General features: G+C 41.8%; 1 protein-coding gene across 7 annotated transcripts in view; it reads left to right on the plus strand.

Moving 5' to 3' along the window:
• Positions 1-25,237, plus strand: part of LOC105423659 (adenosine receptor A3) — a 409,096-nt gene that overhangs the window by 107,104 nt on the left and 276,755 nt on the right. The window lies entirely within an intron of this gene.

Raw genomic sequence — 25,237 nt, forward strand, 5'->3', positions numbered from 1 at the left:
CGGACAGGAAAAACGCGATTCGTGCCTGGCCGCAATCATTAAAGGAATTAACGTGCGCAAGAGATAACCGAGCTAAGGAGATTCACATTTCTAATTAGTCGTAGGAAGTCGCGATATCTCCTTTTATTTGCCGCCACTTGGGAGGAAAGAACGACGCGGAGGGCGGCAGGGCATTTGCATGAGAGATGTTCGAGAAATCGGCTGGCGGCCAAAGTAGCAAGACTTTGGCGAGGAAACTTCCGGTGGGGCAATATTCCATCCCGATATATCCGCAACGTATTCATAGTCGGCACGAAAATTGGGTTAACGTTTAATTCCGATAAAGGCTTCGTAATTCTCCTGGGGGAGAGATTGTGGAATCAGTTTGCTATTTTTTTATTCACTTTCCGGAACTCTCTCTAATATCTGTATTTCAGAACCATATCTTTAATTACATTTACTTAGGACAAGATGGATCAATATATATATGTGTGTGTGTGTGTGTGTGTGTGTGTGTGTGTGTGTGTGTGTGTGTGTGTGTGTGTGTGTGTGTGTGTGTGTGTGTGTGTGTGTGTGTGTGTGCACTCTGTTTTAAAAAAATCTGTATTTTTATCTAAAAACACCTCATAGGATCGTAGAAAGGTAGACTTCGTTAAAAATTATATAAATTTCCTTGGAATTCTTTTTTTTAGTTTAAAAGAGAGTTATGCCTGTTTTTTTCAGAAGTTAATATACGTATAGATATATGTAGCAATAAGTGACTTTAGCCCTCCGATAATGAACACAGGCACCGAGAAAAGAAATGATTTAAATCCTCAGTGTTCTCGCGTTCGCATGAAAACGTGTTTCCTCGCAGCCGGCGGTCGTTTCGAGATTCTTATTAAAACTTTGCGGCGCGGCACTCGTAACTCGTAGTTATGTTGCCCTGACTGCAAAGAGAGCGGTATATATGTTACATAGAACAGAGAAAGGAAAACGCTGGACACTGCGCGATGAGAAGAATAGGAGGCTTCGCTTAGGGAGGAAGATGCTGTATCAAGAATATGCGCGTTCACCGATGCGCCACCGAGGAGGCAAGTGGTTCGTGACTTGCGGTAAGAACTCCTCATCATCCGCAAAAAACAAGGCGACTTTTCTCTCTCTCTCTCTCTCTCTCTCTCTCTCTCTCTGTTTTTTGTACAAGCAGGTTAAAAGAGCGACGCCGGCGGCGAAATTTTCATGCGGAAGGCGCCGCGAGAGGGAGAAAGAGAAGCGCGGTGATTGAAGCGTGCGATCTGTGTAATGACAGGTGCCTGCTATATATCGCAAGATTCGATCCCGACAATCGACCGGAGGGTAGCATCGACGTCTCGGGAAACCGTGATCGATGGTTTGCGGACTGATCTCGGGGCTTTCGAGAGCAAAATGCGTCGGGGTCGTAAGAGGATTTTCTGCATCGGGATCGTCGCCGATATGCCGTAGGGAGGTATGAAACAACGTCGGCTGCGCGATACGGAACGCAATGTCGTGCACCGCGTTATTTTTGCGTGCACGACGAAACTCCCGGATTCCGTGCTTATCTCCGTCGCGACTGCGTGTGCGCCTCGAACGATATTTAACACAGGGAGACTTTAAAGTTCCGAAGGAACGTTCTCCATTGTCGCGTGCTGAAAGGCCGCATTTGAGGTGCAATGAATTACCCTTTGACGATCCGACTGGATGACGCGGTAATGCCGGGAAACATTCCAGGCAGGGAAATGTATATCGCCCTTGAAAGACTAAACTTCATTCGCGCGTTTCCAGATCCGTTTCTGTGCAGCGCAAGCTCTGAGAGGCGCCCATCCCCTTCCCGTAACACTCGTAGCACTCGCGGCGGTAAGGAACCTTTGAGGTTCCTCCGATAGAGACTGATTTAATGCATTCGTATATGGGCGTGCATTCGTCCTCGTCCCTCTTTTTATTCCGAGGGCTTTTAAATGGCTGTCGAGCGGACGCGATTACCAGCAGCGGGTGCCTGCACGTCGTAACTAAAGCGCGCGGCAGCCATTTACACTTTCGCGTCGCCACGCATTTATCGTCGGTTCTCCGATCACGAGAAAAACGGGGACGACGTCGGCTTAATCCGCCTCTCTCTGTCTCCGTTTTTCCGTCAAGGTAGATCCCTCGTATCGCGCGGCCACAAACGAAGTTGCTGGTTCGAGAAAGAGTACTTTCAGACGGAAGAATCGTTTCCTCGACGTGCTTCGTCAATGCCGCCGCATTACGCCCTTCAGACTTTTCTTATAAACTAGTGAAGCGACCCGAATCTTTTGCATGCTCCATTTTATTGGTATTCAATGAATGAAGGATTTCTATCTCTCGTCTGTGTAAAGTTGAATTTTACGGGAATATGAGGAGAAAGAAGTCGAAGGAGAAGAGACGCGATCCGCCGCGGTGGCATCATATATACATGCGTAATGTTATTAAGAGCGATGTTTCTATTCCCAAGACATCCCCCGGAGGCAATTACGTTGATTACCCACGCGATGCAACGACATATCCGTAGGCGCTAATCAGCTGCGCGCGCGAGGGAATGGTCGAATCACTCCGCTCGAACGAATGATTGATCATCGAACGAGCTGCACAGCCGAGGCACGAGGCATGTATTGCGCGTCATATTTCTCCACATCCACGCTACATCCGGAACTACCAGGCATTTCCCCTATCGCCCAGCTTAACGACTTTGGCGGGAATTCGCGCCTCGTGTTTAGCGTAACGAGGCCCTGTCTGATTCTGACATTTTGTTTGGGCACACACACACACACACACACACACACACACACACACACACACACACACACACACACACACACACACACACACACACACACACACGTGTACACGCTCGTATCTACGTTCGCGCGCGAAGCAAGCAGGGCAAGACAGATACGCCGAGCATGTCAACAGCGAATATGGGATATATTTGCCGCACTTAACCACTTAACCAACGTACATATATTCGCGTGACGTTAAGATGTTAACGTACGTGTACGATTTATCGTGACGTTTAATACGTGCGATATTACGACATATATTACGTTATTCAGATAACAACAAAATATTATTTTATGATTTTGCATTTTACGATTTTCTAATTGTAGATATCTCGTCTATCATTAAAAGATTCAACTTAGTTAAAGTAATAGTTAATTTTTATTTTAACCAAATTAAAGAAACTCATAATTATATACAATATCTGAGCTCAATCGAATTAAATTTTAAAATAAAGTTCTCTAATGATTTTTTTTAGTTGATTTCTGTTTGACAAAGATATTAGGGAAATTTATTACTTTAATTTATATCTCTTAGCTAGCATACATCTCTCTTTTTCTTTTTCAGACATAATGACAATTGATTCATCCAAGAATAATTAATAAAAATTTTCTTATCTGTTTATAATTTTAATTTGCAAAAACTTTAATATGTTATCTATTTTCATCGATGAAGTGAAATTTTGTCAAAGTTTTTTTTGGTACATCTCAAGAATTCTGTAAGAGATATAAAAAAAGAACGAATAAAATATTCGAAGTTATTTATTAAAATGTAAACAATTAGTGATATTTTTATAAGTGAGATTTAATAAGATATTTGATAATAAGTGATATTTTTTGGATATTTAATTACTAAAATAATTACTAAAATTATTAATTAAAATAATCAATTCCATTTAACTAATGACAATAAAATAAGAATAATTATATCTGGAATAAATTTAAAAAAAAGTAAAAAGTACACATCGATAACTGTATAATTATAAATCCGGAGATTGCGAAAAGTAGAAATATGTTTCACAAGATATATAGTCAAGTCGAAATTTAACGATCCAGTGATAGTATCGATTCGATTCGCACAAGGATTTTTTCTGTGAATGTGACGCTCTCTCGATATAACCAGATCGAAACGAGTTCATCGTCTCGTTCCGCGGATAAAAAATACTCTTACGATCAATTAAGGTGTGTTACCAAGCAAGATCTCGAGCCAAGGTTGATGCCAAGGTTGAAGCATCACTTTACGAACCTCATAAGTATCATCGGGACGACGTGGTCTCGTTTTAAAAATCGAGATTTATCAATGGGATCAATTCCGACGCGATGTTGTTAGACCGATCTTAAGACTGGAAGCGTGTACGGAGATAGGCCGATAATTTCCGTCAATGTGACGACAGAGCTGATAAACCAGTAATCAGCAAAGCGGATTCTGTATTGACTTAATAAGCTCTTCATATAAACCATTGAGTTCATACGTAAATTGGCACCATTATCAGTTCGTGCACTGAATGCAATCGATCGGATTTGCATTTTATACCTATATTTTGTTATGATAATTTTTGCTCTTGGTTATTAATACACTGAAATGAGATGCGTTGTAAACCGTAGTCATGCTTGTAATATAAATAATTTAACTGTAATTTTAATTAATAACAAAGAAAGAGCAATATAGGAAGTGCGCCCCTTTTAATCCTTCTCTAAGAAATTATTCCATCCTCTGATTGGAAATACAAATTACCATTACGATAATTTAACACGTGCATATATTAATCCAATGATTTTAAAGGAATTGCAATTCACTTCTGTATAATTTTATAGCAGGCAGGATGCAGCCACACGCTTCTATACGACGCAAATAAATGTCAGCTGCTTAGATTACGATAGATAATTTGCAATTACTAATAACGGCTTGGTATAATAATAGATAGGCAGGTATGATGAGGACGAAATTTGGGGGCGCGCGCAAAGAAATCGTTTTTCAACAACACCATCTGTTTTTAGCGTAGTTGACAATCAAGCATTCGCACAGTCGTAATTAGCCCTGGGTGCATGGAGGGCTTTGGTATCTCTTCCCCGCCATATCTAAACGCATCTTCCCATCCTCCAAATTTCTTCCTTTTAAGAAATGGCTAATGCCATTCTAATATATTCCAAGTAACCGATTAGCGTATTAATAACCTAATAAATATTACATAAATCGATGTTAGGGTAAATTTTATCAATCTCGCGCCGCCATCCTTTGCCTAGTTACGTCACTGGTCATTTAGTTGAAGTTCTACTGCTATATGATTATCTCGAGAATTACCGGACGGTAGCGGGATGCGCGCAGCGTCCAAAACGCATAATTTCGTCGAAATAACAGGGTCAAAGCCGGAGGCGGGTTAAATTGCGTCCGGAACACGGGGGCTAAAGGACAATTAGAATCCACCGTCGGCCGACCATGCGAGTATCAATCGAGAGAGTGTTTCTCTTTAGCCCTTCACTTCTCTCTCTCTCTCTCTCTCTCTCTCTCTCTCTCTCTCTCTCTCTCTTCCTTGTACAAGTTGGATAGAATAAATCCGCCCCCAATTTTCGCCGCGTCGCGTATCGCGACACTGCGCGGCGCGGAATTAATTATAGGGCCGAAAGGAGAATTGCTACGAACCAGCCTGACGAGTGTCTACTGTGATCGAAGACGCCTGGAAATGGGGTTAACTGCCGTGATAATTATTATTCCACCCCGGTTAGCGACCGCTGTGCGAGCGATTGAATTTCGAGCACGCGCGAACTCGAGGTACGCCCGGGTCGGTCGTTCTTCGCGCGCAAGACGAGGACTAATTAATATCGTGCCGGTCGAGTAACTTAGCTGCGTACGCCTCGGCACGAAGGGGTTGCACTTTGAGACCTGAAAATACGGCGGCTGTCCTTCTCATGCGAAGGGTCGATCCGATCGTCACGCGGCCATTACGCGGCTTTCACACCGCGGCTCTTGCGTGACGTGGACGAAGAGAAAGAGATAAAAGCCAGGATGAAACCTAAGATGAAAAGAAAAACCAATAACAGAATTATGAAAAGATGAGAATGGCCAGGAGGATGAAATTCTCCCGAACTCATTTTACCATCGTATTTTCATCTTAAATAAACAATTTTTCGCTTCTGCTTCACATATCGAAACGTGAAGCAAAAGATTAGCGGTAATTATTTGTCTTTCATGGAAGAATTAAAAGGAAGAAAGTGTGAAGATAGACGAGTTTGACAGCGATTTATATTTTCGATTATTTCGGTTACCGCATGCGAAAGTAATATTACTCTAGGAAATTCCGTATCTTCCGCGAACTAGAGATTCATGCCTGTATTTTCGTCGCCAGTAGACGGAAATATATTAAAGATCTGCTTGTTCAAGCAGGAGATAAAGATAAACATGACGTTTCGAGAGAGTAGCTTAGCCGGAGGATCTTTCGAAGTCAGAATAAATACTTTACTTGCGTGAAAATTCTGCAAGCAGTCGTCTTTCCTGTACGACGGAAAGTCTCCGGTTCGTCCGAGTTGCGCTCGCCAAACACGACGGTTTCAGGGTATCATAAAACCGACACGCTCGTGTGCGTTTTATCGACTGCGTTTCTACGAAGTGTCCAACGGAGATATATACCGCGGAATACATCGCGGTATATATCTCCCATCCACCACAATTAACTTTTTAATAAAGCTTCGCGCGTCCGAACGTTGCGGGCGCATTTTTTTGCAGCGAAGCGGCGCGATGGGAAATTGATTTCTGTCACCGCGCCGCGGTCGCGCTTTTTTTCCCAGACCAGGTGTGTACCCGGCTTTATTGTTACCCACGACCGGCGTCGACGAGGAGCGGCATTCTTCCCGCTTGCATGCCTGCTGCGAGATAAGATACATCCACGGTCATTAATAGCAAGCGAAACGCCGATAAAGCGTTGTACGAGCGGGCTCGACGTCGCCGAATTTTCCTCCTGCTTGTTAGCCTGAATAAATCGCGATAGCCACCCTCATATTTGTTTACAATTTCATCCGTGAAAGCGGCGAGGAGGTCCCTCCTTCTCTTCCTTCCCCCTGTCTTTGAAATCGTCCGGCACTCCCTATAGCAGCCTAATTGGATAATAATAATTTTGTTATCGCGCGAGATGATAAATAGCGGCCGCGTGCGCCTCTTTAATCTAATTCGTCGATGGCGGCCGCGAGGTGCTCCAACCGGAATTAATATAATACGTCCGCGAAATTGCGGACAGGGGATGAAATCTTCGGAAATTGGAACGGAAGAGAATTTCCTCCGGAAAAATGTTGAGCTGAAGAATTATTAGACGTGAAACATTAATAGGAAAATATCGAACAAGCATAAAACATTTCCATAGCAACGATTTATATACAGCTTTTTAAGTATAATAGTTATGATAATTTCTTCAAGCAAATTTTTTTGTTATAAACTCCAGTTTTAGTACATTGAAGCAAATTGAAGTTTTCTCAAAATGTTTTATTAGTTTTCTCAAAATATTTTATCAAAGAGATCTTCAATTAATTCTGGCAATATCAAGCTTCTTTTCTCAAATATGATAGAGTTTCTCTTGTTTTAAGAAGAAAAAAATGGTTTACAGCGTAAAACCTCTTATTATTATTATATAAGTATAGCAAATAAATGTAAAAGCATGAAATAAAATTATTTATCATCTAAGTTTAACACTATTATCTCATATTTAACTAGCACTATTATCTCGTATTCAATTCAACATTTCACGGTTGATATGAATCTTTTATTTAGGTATTAAAGTCCAAAGTTGTTAATGCAAAGGATAAAAATCGTAATATTTATTTCGATGTAAAGTTATCTCAGAGCTATTTTAAGGCATATAATGTTAATATTATAATATTTCGTGTACCTGGCACATTTCCATATTCATTTCCATGTATACGCATTTCTATATCCAAGAATTTTTGCTAAACCTTTCTTCGCATAGGACCTTTATGAGATATATTTCTCTCTACCTATGGCGTCTGAAATTGAATTTCACCGAGATAACACCGATTTCAATTTCTGGTTAAAGATTAAATATTCTTGATCGCATTATGTCGCATATTTTCTAGAGGCTCAATACCAGATGGCTGTTCCGATCGGCCGCGCCGGAGAAGAATAAATACGCGCAGATTGCGACGAAGAAATCCATGCAATTACGCGCTGCGCTTAGCGGCGCTATCGGAAATCCCGATAAACCGCAATCAGGGGTGAGCACCGTGATTAAAGCCCCGTGACGGTAATGGCGCCGATATAGCGCCGTATATAAATAGAATCCGACGTTGAATCGTTAATGGTGGCAATTCGTGTGTTCGGTAGAGTGGCGGTTGTAACAATATTTATGAATAGCGGTCGGTTAAAACCGCGTATAACAGATAACTTCGATAAATATTTGCGCTGAATCCGAAAATTGTGATAATTTGAATGTTGCTGCTATTGCTCATGCAAAACCGAATGAGAACGAATCATTTGCGTTTACGCCGCGTTTGTAAGTATCATATTAAATATGCGCGGACGCAACAACTTTTTAAAAACATCCTCATCACTATATAAATATCTAAATACTCGCAAACTTCTTCGAGACTTTCTTTTGACATTTTACACTCGCTCGTAAATCTCGGCTCAATGCTAAAGGATATCGAAGGCAGTTCGAGAAATGAAGTTACTCGGTTTCGGAATGTCCCCAGGACCAGCCGATAAAATCCGTGGAATTTGCTTTACGGGGGTCGCGTTCGATGTCCTCCTTTGTCTTAAACACCGTTACCTGCAATGTGAGTTTCTAAAAGCGGGATTTTTCGAAGAATTCCTTGAACGGTATTGAAAGAGACGTCGTGGAAACGTGGAGGAGGGAAGGAGAGAGAGGTGGAGAGAAGACTCGGAGAAAACGCGCAAAGGTGGAACGGGGCAAGTCGAGAAGTCGAATCGCCGTCTTACAAAATAATGCGCCAGCGGATCTGCGCCATGTCTCGGCGCAATTAATTAAGATAATTTATGAGTGTAGCCGAGTCGTAACGGCGCGCGGTGGTTAATGTTTATCGCTTACGACGCTCGTATCGGCAGCATAATTTATCTTCGACCGGCCACCGGGCGTCGCGTCGCGTCGCGTCGCTCGCACAATTTACTACTACGCGTTCGTTAATTTATTTGGGAAATAATAATCGTTCGGTGGCAGATGGCAATGGCGTTTTTCTCCCCTGCGCATACACTGGGATAACGTATTGCGCGTAACCATCACGGGCTGAAAACTCGTCGTGGCAGCGCCGTTGGACGGAGATCGGGATGTGTTTCGTGAAAATTATTCCGCTTAGTGTCGCAGTAATCTGACGATACTGTATTTAACTGGTGGATACAGGTGGCAAGCACGGCATGTGGAACAATAAAATTTCTGATAAAATAGCCAATGAGATATCGCGAGGCGAGAGAGGAAGGAAAGAGCAGAGGGGAGTAACAGGTGCGATCATTAACACCAACTGTAAACATTTAATCAGGCAACACTTGGTCGCTTTAATTCTCGGTGGGCGCGAGACGGAAAGTTAAAATATTAACCGGAAAGCACAAAATGACGATCGACGCCGCAGGCGCGATTGCGGCTATTTGACGAAAAAAAAGGAAAGAAAAATTAATTAATCGTCGCATTTTTTAATCGCCCGCCAAGCGAGCGTGGACGCCGGCGACATTTAACGGCTGATTAATGCCGGGTAGTCTAATTCTCGCAATCACGACCATTCGCGTCGCGTCTCGAGGAGCATTGAATTAAATTGGTCTACTTGTTTCTTATTGCGATTCGCCGTCCTCCCGAGACGGATCGTCGTGGTGCCAGGAGAAGAAATTGTTTCTCATTTTAAATTTAGAATTCGGAATTGTCGGAACTTCAAAGAGGTCCCTTAATTGCGCGACTCGAAATGGGTAAAAAATAAAGTTCCTTTTCCCTCCGCCTCTCCCCTCCCTTCCTCGCCTTCCCCGTCCTCCTCCTCTCCCCGGACGAGATGAGAACGCGTTGGAAAAAGTTGGAGAACACTCATTCGACACCTGAGACTTCAGATTCGTCGTGGAGAAAGCGCGCGCGGTCCGCAAACGCGCCCCCGCACGTACGAGCCGCGTTCTACACGCTATTTCCCTCGCGCAATCAAATACCTCCGCGGATGAATATTCACGCGTTACCGCCGGGCAGCTGTACCAACTGAAAGTTAAAGCCAATTCAGAAACCGGAAAAGTAAAACGACAACATACACACACTCACACGGACGAGCTCCGAGCGCGCGCGCACGCGTGACGCGCGTCCGGATAAAATTTACCCTCCTGTTATCCGGTTCGTGCGCGCATATTAACGCTGTGTGCACGTTTTGCTGTTATGCCGTGCACCCAAAGTGCATTCTCTTTCTCGCCGGCTGCTCTCTTTCTCTCGCACTTTATTGCCGCCCGCGGCCGTTTAGCGCAATAAATTAGACGCGGCGACGGTAAGCGCCGTGTTATACTGACGATCAAAGGTAATTTGATTTATGTATCTCACTCCCGCTGCGAGAGAGCGGGAGGGATCCACACGGCGCCTTGGAGATTCGACTTCCCCAAAACGCAGCGGATCCGCGGCGCGTTGCACAACACACACACGCGCGCGCGGGCGCACACCTACAAACTTCGTGTAATTAACGTAAAGACGCGCACGGTTGCCCGAAGTTCCTGCCACATCGACCGTATAACGTGACGTTATAATAGAAACCGTAGACACGCCGTCTCAGACATAGGTCAAATAACGAGAATCACGGGACCGTTTCAGACGTCGTGCGCAAGTTTCCTCAAATCTCAGCACTAAACCTGCGAATTTCCGCGACGCCATTGAATGCACGTCTGAACGACGATGCAATGCGTAAGATGGAGGACATTCCGGAGGATGATCAAACGGTTTTCTTCCAAAAGAAACGAGACACCGGCTCGAGCTATTTTAACTTCGAGATACTTTATTAGAGACATTTTATTAGAGATATGAAAATCGTATTTAAGAGAGTTTTATTAAAAATTATAAAAGATACTCACGAAAATATCGACGTTCATTATAAAAATTGATATAGTTTTAATTAATAATTCATAGCAATCTTTAATCTATAAATTTGTGCTTGCTCAATTTTATTTATCTAGATTAGTAAATTAAAAATTAACGTTACACATCCGTATAAAAATATATATTAATTTTCGCATTTTTTAAAAAAAAGAAAGAAAAATCAAAACAAAAAGAATCAGAAATAAGTTTATTAGCGCACAATTGGTGTATATCGTATATTTTTATTGAAATAATTTCTATAAAATTTTCCCTCAATCTCTTTTGCGTGCTCTTCTTCGTCGAGTATGAAATTGTAACGTCAAGGAGTGTTTAACTTGCGAATTTTCACCAAAAAGACACATTGAAAAAAAAAAAAATAACGCGTGTCACTCACGTGCCTATTCCAAAGTTAAAATACTCGACACACGTTCAGATAAACGTGAGCTTATCACAATGTACATAAGCGAGTCAAAGTTATCCGGCAAAGTAAACTCACACCGACTGACTGTAACTTTTGTTTCGTAACGCGATAAAATGGCTTTCCATCCGTTTCCGAGGATGGCTCGTGTAGTATCTTGAACGAACGGCATGCAGATAACATCTTTAAATTTAGAAAAGAATGGCGATGAAGGGATGCCGCGTACCAGCTGGTGCTCCGATACGATTGAATCTGGCCGGAAAACAGGGTTAATCTTGTCAAAGAGCCCGACGCGCGCGGCAGGATCTATCGGGATCTCGACGGAGTACTGCAGGATCCCTCCTCCGTTCTGCGGATTTCCGCGCTGCGGAGGCAGAACGGTGCGACGTGATTGTCCTCCCCCCTCCCCCGTGCTTTCGTTTAAATTATTCACCAGGCAGAATACCGAAACGTGCGCTTGGTGCGCAAAGCGGATGGGAGGCGGCGCAGGCAACCACCCCGGTGCTGTTGGAAACGAAGTGACGTTCGTCCCGAAACTCATTTTCGAACACAAAGGAGTCGCCGCGAATAGGCGAGGAGTCGACGTTTATTAATAAGTACTGATATTGGCTCTGCGAATGTGCGACGAGTGCGTACAAGCTCGCGAGATCGACTCGAATTAATATGGAATTCCTTCGCCGGCCTATTCATTTTCCGCTCCGGCTTCGGCAGCGACTCTAAAAATTTTATGACCTACTATCATGAGGATACCTACTGTCGTAATGACATTTTCAAAATATTGACTCAATGTCGACTGTAACAAGAGTTTGGAGACATAATTTTCCTCTTTCGGCCTTCTACGAATTAAAGTAATTTTTTTATGTAAAAAAAAGAAATTATTTAATAATATAGATATAGTATTTTCCTTAGGATGTGAAAAGAGAATGTTCTCTATGTTTTTTTGCGAATTTATCAATGACTGTCTCAAACTCGTTGCTTTTATCGCGCGGCTAACTGTTTTTATCTGTCGACTATTAAGCGGTTAGTACAATAAGAGCTGTAAATATCCTTTCGCAAGTTGCGGCGGGAAATAAGAGCCGAAAAAAGACGGGCGTCGTTAGCGACGATGCTCGGTCGGGCATATCTCTTATCGCGAACCCATTAAAGCCCGCTATCAAACATAACGTCGCTTTGAAGCCCGGATTAGCTGGCCTTTGCGGAATTTCGATGGTCGGCAAGATCAACCGTTGTAATATCGTTGAGCGCAGGGCTGCACCGGCCGGACCTGATTGCTTACTGAGGATTAAAGGGTTTATGTGCGGGTGCGTGTCCGCTAAACGATGCAATTTATCTGCGACGTGTCGCGAAGCTCGACGAGCCGTAATATTGCCGGTGAGTTATTAAAGGGCCGAACTTGAGGGGCCCGAGCCGAGGCAGGCTCCGTCCCGGGCACGGGCGCGATCTATTCGAACTAGCAACATCAAGGGAGGCAACTTGCAGATTCGGCACAAATTGAGATGTTCAGCCGTCTATGAAAATTAATTTAGACGAAGTTCGCGGATATCCCTGTGTTGCCTGTACACGCTCTAATACTCGGGCGTGAGTTTCGCGTGAGGTGCGAGAGTTAGTGCTAGGCTAGGACTTTACTTCCGTCCCTCCTCTCTCTCTCTCTCTCTCTCTCTCTCTCTCTCTCTCTCTCTCTCTCTCTCTCTCTCTCTTGCCGCCCTCTCCCGTCTCTCCCCTTGCTTCCGTTGTTAATAAAACTACGAAGATAGTTATCGCGTCTAGGGTCCGCAGCGTATACAGCTGCGTAATAACAATTTAAGGCTGATAAACTAAAATTGGCAACTTCAGCGTGTACAATAATCTTGAGCGTGACACTTAATTACGGCGCGTCATTCGAAGCTAAATATATGTCTGGTATATATCTACGCTATCTCTTGTCGATACAGTTGCAGCTTGTAATTGCGCAGTAAATTAGTCGCGTTCTATTACTTTGATCAAAGAGTAAGTGAGAGTAAGCATAAATACGGCGATGATTCATTGTTTCGGAATTACCTCGTCTAAAATTTTAGAGTCGTAACCATGTGCGGTTTTTCTTTTTAGAATACGTTAGCGTATAATTTCGGGGGCGTTTGTCGTAACGTGAAAGCTACACGGCTAACGAATATCAAAGCGAGCGAGTTGCAAATTTGGCGCAGACTGTTCAACCGTCTATGCAAATTCATTTAGACAAGGTGCGGCCGCTAGTTATATGCCACCGCACGTCGAAAACGCAATATGAAATACGCCTCGCATTGACTGTTATTGCAATTGCGGAGAGCTCGGCCCATAACCGCATTCAAAATGCAATACACTGTAATTACATCGTGTAATTACTACTTCAAGTGGGCCAAATATGTGTCAAACAATAGCGATATATCGCTTTAATCTCATCCCTCTCGCTCTCTTTGCTTCTATAAATATCACAATTAAAATAAGAGAATAAAAAAAAATATAAAAGACATATTTTTATATTTTTAATTTAATCAGTGTCATATATTTTATATATATTTAGCTCTTATTCTTAAAATTTAATTTCCTTGAGCGATTTACTTGGAAATAGCATGTCGATCGCTGGTCTGGAGATAAATAACTAAAATTCTGAATTTCCAGGATAAATCTAGCGACGTGACGATTTTATATCTTACGTTAGAGAAAATAGAAATTGATTTTTGACAAAAACGCTTAGTTTTATTTATATCTCGCAAATTAGTGCTAATAATAATGATTCTATCTTGGAGATGTATCTCCTTATTTGGCATATTGATAATATGAGGAAATATTAAGTGTAAATGCATGATCAAAACGAGCAAGAGAAGAAAAATCGATAACGATTTATTGCGTCCTTTATCGCGCTTGTAATCATTTATCCTTGACAGAAAAATCACTCGATGATCTCATAAGTAAAGTCTCTTACTCGATAAAGCCTCCCGCTGTGTAAGACACATGATCTCATGGTAATCGTATATCCCGCATTCTTCATTCGCGAAGAAGAACTCGAAGAGAAAACAGAAGAGAAATTACGACATTTATAACTGATAAATCTGATCAGCATTAGGATCAGATAGGATGATTACTACACGTGAATTAAGGAATACAACAAGAGAAAAAAATTCATTAGGAGACACCATAATAAGATCGAGGCAGTCCTTTAACAGAATTATTTTACGATGTAATTTTATCCTTCGATGCTGGGAAATACTTTTGTATTATTATTTCACGTCGGGATATCATTTTTATAGATATTTATACAATAATGAGAATTTTAATGAGATCCGATTAATCGCAACTTCTCTCCCACCCTTCGCTCTTTTCCGGTTTCTAACAACGCTTCCGCCTTCGATATTACGGGGCGGGAACGAAACAGATCATTTTTCCGCGATCGCGCCCGGACACTTAAAAGAGGCTTCAGGCGTGAAAGAAGTAAACTTCGTTTCCGCCTTATCTCGAGACGGATGCTTTGACTGTCTTCATCTGTGCAAACGAAGTTAGGCGTCAACCTGGACTTCCCTCTGCGGGAGAGAGAGCGCGCTGAATCGCGATATCGATCGCGATGCAACGCCGGTCCTCTCGAGTTTTCCGCGAGCTGTCTGAAGGATTTCTCAAGTTTCGGATGCCGGCGGAGCGAAGTATAAAGTTTTTCAAGTGGATTTCCTCCTACTTTCGGCCTCGCATCAAAGAGCTTCACGGCAGCCCCGACGAGTAATGCATTATGAAATTATCCCTGCGCAAAAGCGGATACGCAATAAATATTTGCCGGTGACTACAGTGAAATATCCTTTGACAGACGCGCGGGGCGTAAAAAATATTAAAGCTTCATGAAGCTCGTCCGATAGAGAGAAAGGGAGAAAGAGAAAGAGAATGGGGAGTGCGAAATGCGACGGAAACGCAGGCTACTGCCCACTCGACGCAATCTGCGTGTAACGAAAATTGGTTTCGACCAAAAAAGACTTGCAGTTTATGCAAGAATTTCGTGGAGCTTAATACGTAGATTTAATTTTCTCTAATTACGAGCCGCGCGGCGCAACGATGCGTGTCTGATGCGGCGTATATGCATATTCGACGCATGTGGGTTGCGTTTAATGAGAGGTGCCGGTTCGACGGCGTTGCAGCGTCGTCGTGCGGGTACCGGGGTAAAATAAATTTTACAAACGCTCATCGGAAGCGTTACACACGTGTTTGAACTTTCGGGAATGATTGTTGATCGACGTCGGTTGGCTTATAAACGAATGCCGGTGCTGCCGACTGGCGCGATTGAATACATGAACGGTTGACTAAACATCATGCAATTTCCATGTCCAATTTGCAGCTTATGCAAATGCGTGCCCGGCATTTCGTAATTATATGCGTCAAATGCGTGATGGCTCGAACAATTTTTCCAACGGTTTCTCCGACCCGATGCGGCCCGGTTTGCCACACAGAGAGAAAAAGAGAGAGTGAGAGAGAGAGGGGGGGGGGAGGAAGAGAGACAGAGTTCCCCGTAAAATTTCGAATTCAAATGTTAGTTACTTTCTGAATTGCTTCTTTGCTTGCTCTGTAGCGGAGTCGAGCACTAAGTACACAGCGTTTTATATAACGGACGAATGGAATCGCGGATAGAAGTGGCGTACAAACAAGAGCGAGTTTCCTAGATGGGACTACGAAAGATCGACGGACGAAATTAATTTTGAGAGTAGACGAACGGCGACCGGAAGAACGTGTTTAATTAATGACTGAGATACGAGAGAATCACCGTGTTCGATGAAAATGCCCTGTACCGCCGTATACGCAGTTACATCATGGTGATACGCATATGCATCATCTAATTGCATTTACGCGAGAAAGAGAGCATAGAATACTATACAGTAAAGAATAAGGAAAAATAAAAATTGATAAATAGCATGTGTCGCGAGGTCCAGAGATCGATATGCTGCTTGCCTTTATAGTCTCGGAAAATGAAGTCAATATTGAGGACGTGCTTTGATCCTTAACCAGCTCCCGATAGGTTGGGAAAATCGCTTTCAACTTTAGATGATGATAAAATGTAAAATAAGATTTTTACAAGAACCACGTCATCGTGTTTCGAAAGAGATTAATAACGTAATAATGTAACAACGTAGCAGTAATATCTAACAGGTTCGTTAAAAAAGCGGGTTTCTTATTCCCAGCTGAGAAAAATTGACCTTAAGTTCAGAAAGAACTTCCGTGTCCTTTAATAGGAAGAGTTTAAAAATAAGAGGATTAATATCGTCCAAGCATAATAGTCGCGCGCGCGTGCGACGCACAGTATCTACAAAGATTTTATAAACTTTACTCTTACTTTTATGTTTTAATAATAATAAAATAAGTAAAAAATATGAATCAATTGTGTAATATGTGCGATTGCCCAAAAAACACCCTATAGAAATTTAAACCTATAAATTGCAAGCGTGATTAAAATCTTTTGTGCTTTTAATTATATTTATTATTTTGTTACGTTATTGTCGTTGGGGGCAATTATTTAATAATTGAATGCAAGTCAAATCGATACAAATATTAAATACAATATGTCACGGCTTGTATTCTCGAAAAATGTTTTGCCTTTATCGTGGCGTATGGCGCACATGATCGATATTGTCGTAATATTTCAGTAGCTCGTCTGACGACATACACGGAACTCTGGTGAGAGAGGCGCTTGAGCGTCGTAAAGGAAAGCCGGAGGCAGGGTGCGAAAATTGTTTCTTTGTTCCAAACTAGGGAAGACAGCAAAGAATTCACTTTAATTTTACACTTTGAAGTACCCTCGGACACAAAGACCAGACGGTGGACCGCTTCAGATCACAGAGTGACCTGTCAGACAATATTTCCGCTAGCAAGAAGACGCGCGCACAGTTTCCATCCGGAATTCTTCGAGGTACCGTAAATGATCTTCACGGTAGATAAAAATAAGAGAAACGATCTCGTGCGCGCGCGTTTCTTCTGACGTTTGCGTTCGTCGCGAATTCGCACGCGAGGCGAGACAAGACGGACGGCGACGAGTGCCGGTGTTCGCGAAATTTCCCGCGGAGAATCCCGTCCTGGCTTCGCCGGACCTGGATAATTTTGCATTTCATTCGGAAATGCATTCTGCAAGTTTTCCGTCGGCCGCGCGTACAGAGACGCACAATAGGCGCGACCGGCAATTATGCCGCGCGCAAACGGCCGCTGATTACTCCGCATTCACGGATTACGCCGTCGCGACGTTCCGTTCCGGCGCAATATCGTGGAGGAGTTGCCCGTGGAGGATAATGACTGACGAGGGAGACGTAATAAACGGCGGCCTTCTCCTCTTTTATCGTCGGACGGCGACGAAGTCGGACGTGGGCCATTGCGAGGCGAAACCACCGCCATTCGGACGGACTCTAAAACCCCAAGGTGCTACCTAATCCTGAAATTGTCGTGTAAAATGTTACGATTTGTGCGCCGTCCCCTTATGTTTCTGGTTAAATGCATTTCTGTAACTCAACTCTTTGAACCTCACGCTCTGCTCGTAAATACGTCACGGGTTACGTTAGTCATGCTAAGTGTACTTTGTCCGTGAATATTGTAGTGAACACATTACAGGCGTAACTTCCGATTGAATGTTCCATATAATTTCGCTAAAGGAATTACTTTTTAATAATTTATGCAATTAAATCTGGTTTGTGGGGTTGGTGTCTTACATTTATTATTTTATTAATTTAACATTTTGTCATATAAAGCACTATTTTTTGCCTAGACTGTTTGTGATTTTATATTTAGAGTTAAAATATGTTTTATTTATTTTACAAAATTAATTTAAAATGTATTTATATTTTCCAATTATATTTCAAAGTTTTCAACATGATTGTTTGTTTGTGTTTTTATTAAGTTTTTAATTATAAACTTATTTTAAAAGAATATTTGTGTAATCTATCAAGTTTAGAATTAACGATTGATTCCTTGGGTCGGAGTCTTGGAATTGATTGGAAATTTGAATTCGATGTTTAATTAACGCGGAAAATTTCATGGAAGGCCTAATTGCAAAGACGGGAAAGTTGACGGCCAAGTTCCTTAACGAATCTATCATTAACAGTTGATTTAATGATAGAAGTTAAGTTAGTTAGAGATGTAAAGAAAATAGAAAAAAATTTTTTTATTTTTTACTTAATTCTTTTAATCCTATTTTTTCTGAGAAATACTAATTGTATTTCATGACTTTGCGAGACAGCATCTTGAACAAGATGGGGGAAGAGAAAGGAAGCGGATACGGATATATAAACGAACTATTTATCTATGTTGCGAATGCACATACGCACTTGAAGGAAACGAGCGTGCATTTAATAGTCTTCCTCAGGCGACGGTCACGGTACTGAAAATATCAATTCCAGCTGTGCTCCCGGGAGCAACCTAATCTGGCAGCGTAGCGTGAAACGATTTAAATCCAGTTCCGTAGCGGCGCGCTATATACTAAGGAGATTTCACTTAAGCCAATTTGCCGTGTGGGATTAAAATTTAATCTCGAAAAAATGTTAACAAATAGCGGACAGAATTCTGGCTGTCGTTTCAGCCGATCGTCCGCGCGCTCGCGCCGCTAACTCGACGAGTGAAATCCGCGCGTCGCGCCGCGCCACGCCGCGCCGGATAAAGGATCGAGTTGGACGCTTGTCATATGCACGTGGCACATTTTTGTACGCGTCAGATGTTCTGACGGAAATTAACGATGCAGATTTTAAAGGGCGGAATTCTATGCAGATCGCGCTCTCGCGCCCGCGCCCGCGTGGACAAAGTCGCGCACGCCCCGTCGCATTCCTGCCTCGAATCGTATTAATTAAAAAACGGGGGGACGTTCCGTAATGAAAAATCCGCCGTTTCTGGCGAATCGTACGGGAACGCATATCTCGATTCGGTATTGTTCGACTGTGACACAGACCGCTGCTCGCGATATTATGCTCGCAATATATATATTGATGATATTATGAACGCGCGTTTGCTTTAGAGCGCAGAATAAAGAGGCTCCCATTGAGATTCTCCATTTTAATTCTTTTAGCAATATTGCGATATACTACAATACTGCAGTACAAATCTTGTTTTTCTTCCTCTCGCGTGGGTGTCTTTTTTTTTTTAAAACGCACAATAAAGATTCGTGTACCCGTATTCGCGGCATCAGTTCCTCTATTAATATTTCGAAATTGCCGACCGATTGTGCTCGGTCACAAAAGATCGGAGCCAGGTGGGATCTACACTGTGCTTCACAGCTATTTAATGGATTCTTTCGTCGAGCGGGGTGTATTGTTTAAGAGAATAAATAAAGCAAGTAGGGAGCATGCGGAAATCTTCTGTGGTGGGAGATATTAAACATCTTGCGTCAATGACAGTTTAATCGATTTTGTTATTAAGTCAGGAATATAATGCCATGTGCATCAAATGAATGGATATTATATGCAGCGCTAGTGCATAGAACGATATGTATAATATGCGTTATTATGTCATTTTAAAAAAGTGTACAAAATCTGTATAACATCATGCGAATGGAAATCGATTTTTCTCATTATTAGAAATTTGAATTGTTGTGTTACAATGTGGAACACGTCGTGATATTTTTTTTATATTTTCTATAGTTTCTCCAAACAAATTTTTTATTAAGTATAATTTCGAATTTGGAAATGTACATTTCCAGTTATATAGGTAATTAAAAGCATTTTCTTGTGAATTATAAATATCATAAATGCAAATACGCAACTAAATTTTACTTTTTATCTAAATCTGTAAGTTTCGCATTAGCTTTAATTTTAGGTAGATTATACGTTAGAATGCTAATTTGAGACTTGGTCACGAAGATATTTTACGATTGTAAAGTAAGAAAAATAATGCCACACTAAATTTTCATTTAAAGAGAAGGTCAAAACAGCGGCAGGTATAATATATCTCGCATACATTGATGTCGTTAATCTTGACTCGATAATTTATAATTGTTCTTTCGCCGATGTATAATTGCTGGTGCGTGGCGCTTACGTAGTAAGCGCGTGACGTATTATCGCGGATCTCGCGAGCAAAAAGCGAGAATTTTAAGTGCGACATCGAAGTTCTCGATTTACGAGCGACACCGTCGTCAGAAAGTTATGCGATAAATAAGGCGTCGGAAAAAAAAGACGTGGAATACAAATTCGCAAAGCATTCACGGTTAGCAAGACGATTTGCGGCGGTCGTATATAATAATGACTGATTAAAAAAATCCATTCCCGTCTCGGATAGAAATAGTAATCAGTGCGTTGTTATGTTTCACACGATTTAAAATCCATTAGATAAGACGATACTACAGAAGAAAGGAAGGTAAAAGAGATAAAGAAGTTGAAATTATGGAGGAATCTACCTGCATGGTGAGTGCGTGCTTTTGGGATTCAGGTTTTTTACGCGCCAAAAGGAGCTAATAAAAATTTCTTTCGGTTCAAGATCGTGTTACGCATAGTCTCACCATTCTCTTCTCTGTTGGTTTTCCATAATCCCAAGATTCAGGTAACATAATTATCGTAGGCGAAAGTATCAATTTAAATGCAATAAATAAATTACTTTATTTTTAATTATATATTTTTATAGCGTTAAGAGATATATTACAGACACAAAGAAGTGATATAATATATGGTTTTTGTTTAAATAAAGAAAATAAAAAATATATCATATTGATTTAATATAAATAATTAGGGAATTATTTGGTTAATTATGTCGTGGGAAAACATTTATTAGCAATATGTTTGAAAGTAAAGTTTCTATCGTAAATCGTCGATTTTCACGTTTTTATTAATTCCATTCGTCCTCGCAAAGCACTCGCAAAAATGTAGTCGCGGGAAATTACAGCATCTCGCACCAAGTATCGATGATGCCTTATTTATTAAAAGATGCCAGCGTATGTGATCCGGATGTTAAGGAGTTCGGGTATGAAACTTCCGGGCCGTTTCGAGCACTTTTCTAGAGGAATTTTTTGCTTAGCCGTGTACATTCTCACGATCGCGTCGTCTCTCTTTCTATATCCCTCTCTTCCTCATAAAGCCTCGCCTCGGTGACTTCTTATCCTACGGCTGCCTTAAGCCCACTTTACACTCCAGAAACTTTCTCGTAACCTTCCCGGCCGACGCGTCACGTAATCGCGTAACTCCGCCATCCGCGAAATTTGTTGTCGCCTTTATCACGCCGGCACGTACGTTTCCCAGAGAAATTTTATTTTCCGCCCTGTAATCGTCCATCGACGGTTTATACGCGGCCGATCGGAGCGCGATGGCTCAAGAATCTACTTTACAACGTCTTCTGTTGGATTAAAAGAGTTATAGCGTTATATATCCAATCCATAACTGGTGGATAAGACGTATAAAAGTAATGGCGCGTAATTGCACGGATCATTTAATGTTGAAATTTGTCGTTCGACTTCGCATCCGACATGCCTTTGTGATAGTTTATTAATTATTTTAATTTTCGATATATAGCTGCGCTACTACGGAACTTCGACTAAGACGTCGTACTACATTTGTTAAATTGGTAGAAAGACTCATGTTTATTTTGTTCTGTGAGTTTCGACGGTTTACATATATAAATACGGAATGAACATGTTTTGATCGTTACGGATGCGTGAACATTAACTCTTAACTCTGGGCCGGCTCGCGTCCCCTTTCACGGTCTTAATGATATGCCGGGTGAATATTCATTTGCGGATTACTTTCATGCAAATTAACGGCGCCACTCCTCGAGCATTGATGGCATCGCGCGCGCGCGCACGCGGGTGCGGAGTTCCGAAAGTCTTAAAATGAAGCAGTTTGCAAACTTGATACGAACCTAATTACTCCTCGCTAGCTTTATCGTCAATAAAACATGATATATATCGCGCCACCGTAATTTCGATTTCGGCTTTAATGAGTCGTAAAAAAGTCCAAGTACGCGCCGACCGTAACAATCGTCCGGAAGATCATGCGTTCGTTTCACAGAAGGTTGGAGGTGAGGGGGTGGGTCGCAGGGAATGTCGCGTATGTCGGCGTCGTAAAAATTTTAGCAACTTTCGCAGACGACGGCGGCGGCGGTCGATCTCGGGGGTAAGCAACGAGGTTAGCAATTGAACACGCGAGCGTTATCATTCAACGCCGACGCTTTATCCCCGTCTGTCGCGAGCACGAGAAACGAACGTAGACTAGACTTGGCGCGAGAGTTAATTGTATCCTCTCTGGCTATCATCGATCCACGAAATATCCGATATCACCGCGAGACCGCTGGTGTTACGATAGATTTTCGCGGATTTTCTGCGCTCACAGGTCAAGTCGCATATAAGACGACTCTCGCGCGACGAGTCTCCGCTGTCTGAATGGAAATATGAAATTTCCGACCGTCAGACGTGACGAGAGGACAATGTCGCCGTCGGTCTACCCGAGCTCGGACTAGACGAGTCTCTTTCTCTCCCTCCGCCCCGCCGTGCATTCTGAAATAGATAAAGCGACAATCCGTTCGGGAGACGCGGCAATAGCCGAATTTTGTGGCTGTCGCGTGTATGGAGATTTCGTGTAAAGATTTCAATTGTAAAGAGCAGGAGGAGTTAGAGTTCACCGTACAGATGGAATAAAAGATCGATTCAAAAGATTGCAATCGTCCGTTAACATCTCAGATTTCTGAGTCAATTCTCCTTTTTTTTCTTTTTTTTCTTTTTTTTCTTTTTTTTTTTTCCTAGTCGCGGAGACGCAATCACATCTTCTTGTAATCTAGCTCATTCAGGTTCCACGTCGATGGACCCTGGTGGTTCCTCGTCAACATCCCGTTGTAAGGGGCACATCCATCGTTGTATCGAGACGCGCTCTAGATTTCGAGAGGACGAGCGTGTAACTCGTTTTTTACGCATACATTCGAACGGGATTGGAGGAGACTCGTGAAACGTGAGATGCTCTCTTCCGCCGATGGGACCGTTTGCATCATTTTGCATCGCGAATGAGATCCACTTTTGCAAGGTGTCGCAATGAGATTGTAATCTATACGTCTCGTCGAGTAGTCAGACGGTCGGAGACACCTCTCGAAATAGATCTACAATTTAAAAGCCGCTTAAAGTCGTACCTAGTCGGACATAAAAGTCGTACCCCCCCGAATCCCGAAACGTAAGACGTCCAACGGGATCTTTGTACAGGATGTCTCAAAATTGTCGCGATGTTTATTTATTTTTTTCGACTGTGAATTTTTTAATGTCTACAACTTTTAGGCATGACTAGGAATGAATTCAAATTCTCATAAATATAGCAGTAAATAATAAAAATACCGCAGACGTCTAGACGATATTTAACAATTAAAAATAAAAATATTAACAATAAATGTGTAAGAAATTAAATGATGGACGATTCTTTGCGAAATCCTTTACCTTTACAGTTGTCAAAGTCATCAATTCCTGAGTGTGAAAAAGGGAGATCGAGTTTTGGGACATTTCGTATACAGCGAACATCGATCATTCCCGGCTGATCCTCTTTCACGCGAAAAGATGGAAGCGAGAATTTGCAGTTACTGCTTTTTCCATGGCGCGAATGGCGCCTCGATCGCTCGCAGAAGTCGTTTTTCAATTAGGAAAAGATCCCGACGGTGTCCGCGGGGAAATTGATTCGACATCGATGTGCGTGAAAGGTCACGTAACGGGATTGATGAGATTATTGGCTCGAGGGGCTCGCCATTTCAAGCCCTAATGCAACAAGTGAAAATATTTTTATACATGAGGAACGATAGCTCGCGTCGATCGGAAGAAAGAGTGATGATGTAGATTTTTTTTTTTAAATGCATCTCGCGATTAATTTCTTCGCGTCCGCCGCCCAACGGAATGGACCGTGTTAAACATTTAAATGGCCGCCTGAGGCTTCATTTGCTAATGAAAATTTAAGATCCACTTTGGAAACGCTATAGGCACAGCCGAGACATTTTCATTCACATGTAGAATGGCAAAGTAGATAATCTTCGTAGATAAGTTCACTATACAATTAATGTTAACGTTAATCATATAAATTAAAACATTAAGATCTAATGACAATCGTGAGTTAAAACGCACGATAGTGTTATTATATATATATATATGTACAATGTTAGAAAAGGAAAGTTGAAAAGTTTGTTAACAAAAGAGAGTTAAAAGTTTCGTATTTTTCTAAAGTTAGGAACAAAGTTAAAAGATTGAAGACTCTTTAGAACGCTATCATTAGTATTGTATCTTAATAAGTATTGGAATTGGAACACTTACTATATAATTTTGTTCATATATATATATATATATATATATATATATATATATATATATATATAACTAATGATACGCTATGGGCTATAAGTTTGTTAAGATAAATTTCCACAAATAATAAATATCTTTACAAGATTTAATCTCTTGTTTTATATTTTTCGAAATATATTTTTGATAAAAACAAAAGCAGGGATTTACCGTATTTTATTCATGCAAGCTAGCATGTCCGTGAAAACTTCTTATCTAAAGATAAGGAAGCTATTCTAAAGATGAGGAAGCTTAAGCGATTATTATGCATCCTTAAATTCTTAAAGATGTTTTTTTCAACCGTTCCGTATAACGTCTGCTGTTATCTGATTGTCGCGACACTTATATTTGCTAATTACCATGATATTGCACAGATGTTGTTAGCGACAACGAGGGCATTGTGGAAACCTAACATGGGCCACGGTCGGAACAGGTGACTATCCCCACACCGTAGTCCGATCGATAATTCACAATTAGGGTGGTCGGTATGGTCTTGTCGGCCCTAATCTTCAAAGAGCCTCTCTCTGTGTAATAGCGTGATATCGAATAGCTTCAGCCTCGTTTCCTCCGTGTTCCAGACTTGTAGATCACCATGAACCGTCCTTTAAATTTGTGAAAGACGGAAGGGATGTGTTGCTCATCGAAGTTAAACTTTGTTGCCTTTGCCGCTAATCATCTGTGCGATACTCCAGCAAAATATCTAGTTAAAGTTATAGACCCAGTTACAGATTATAGTTGTGCGTTCGAAAGTGAGATTTTCTAATTATAATGG

Source organism: Pogonomyrmex barbatus, unplaced genomic scaffold (assembly GCF_055798465.1).
Source record: "Pogonomyrmex barbatus isolate J1 unplaced genomic scaffold, ASM5579846v1 scaffold2, whole genome shotgun sequence".
In the NCBI taxonomy this organism is placed as follows: domain Eukaryota; kingdom Metazoa; phylum Arthropoda; class Insecta; order Hymenoptera; family Formicidae; genus Pogonomyrmex; species Pogonomyrmex barbatus.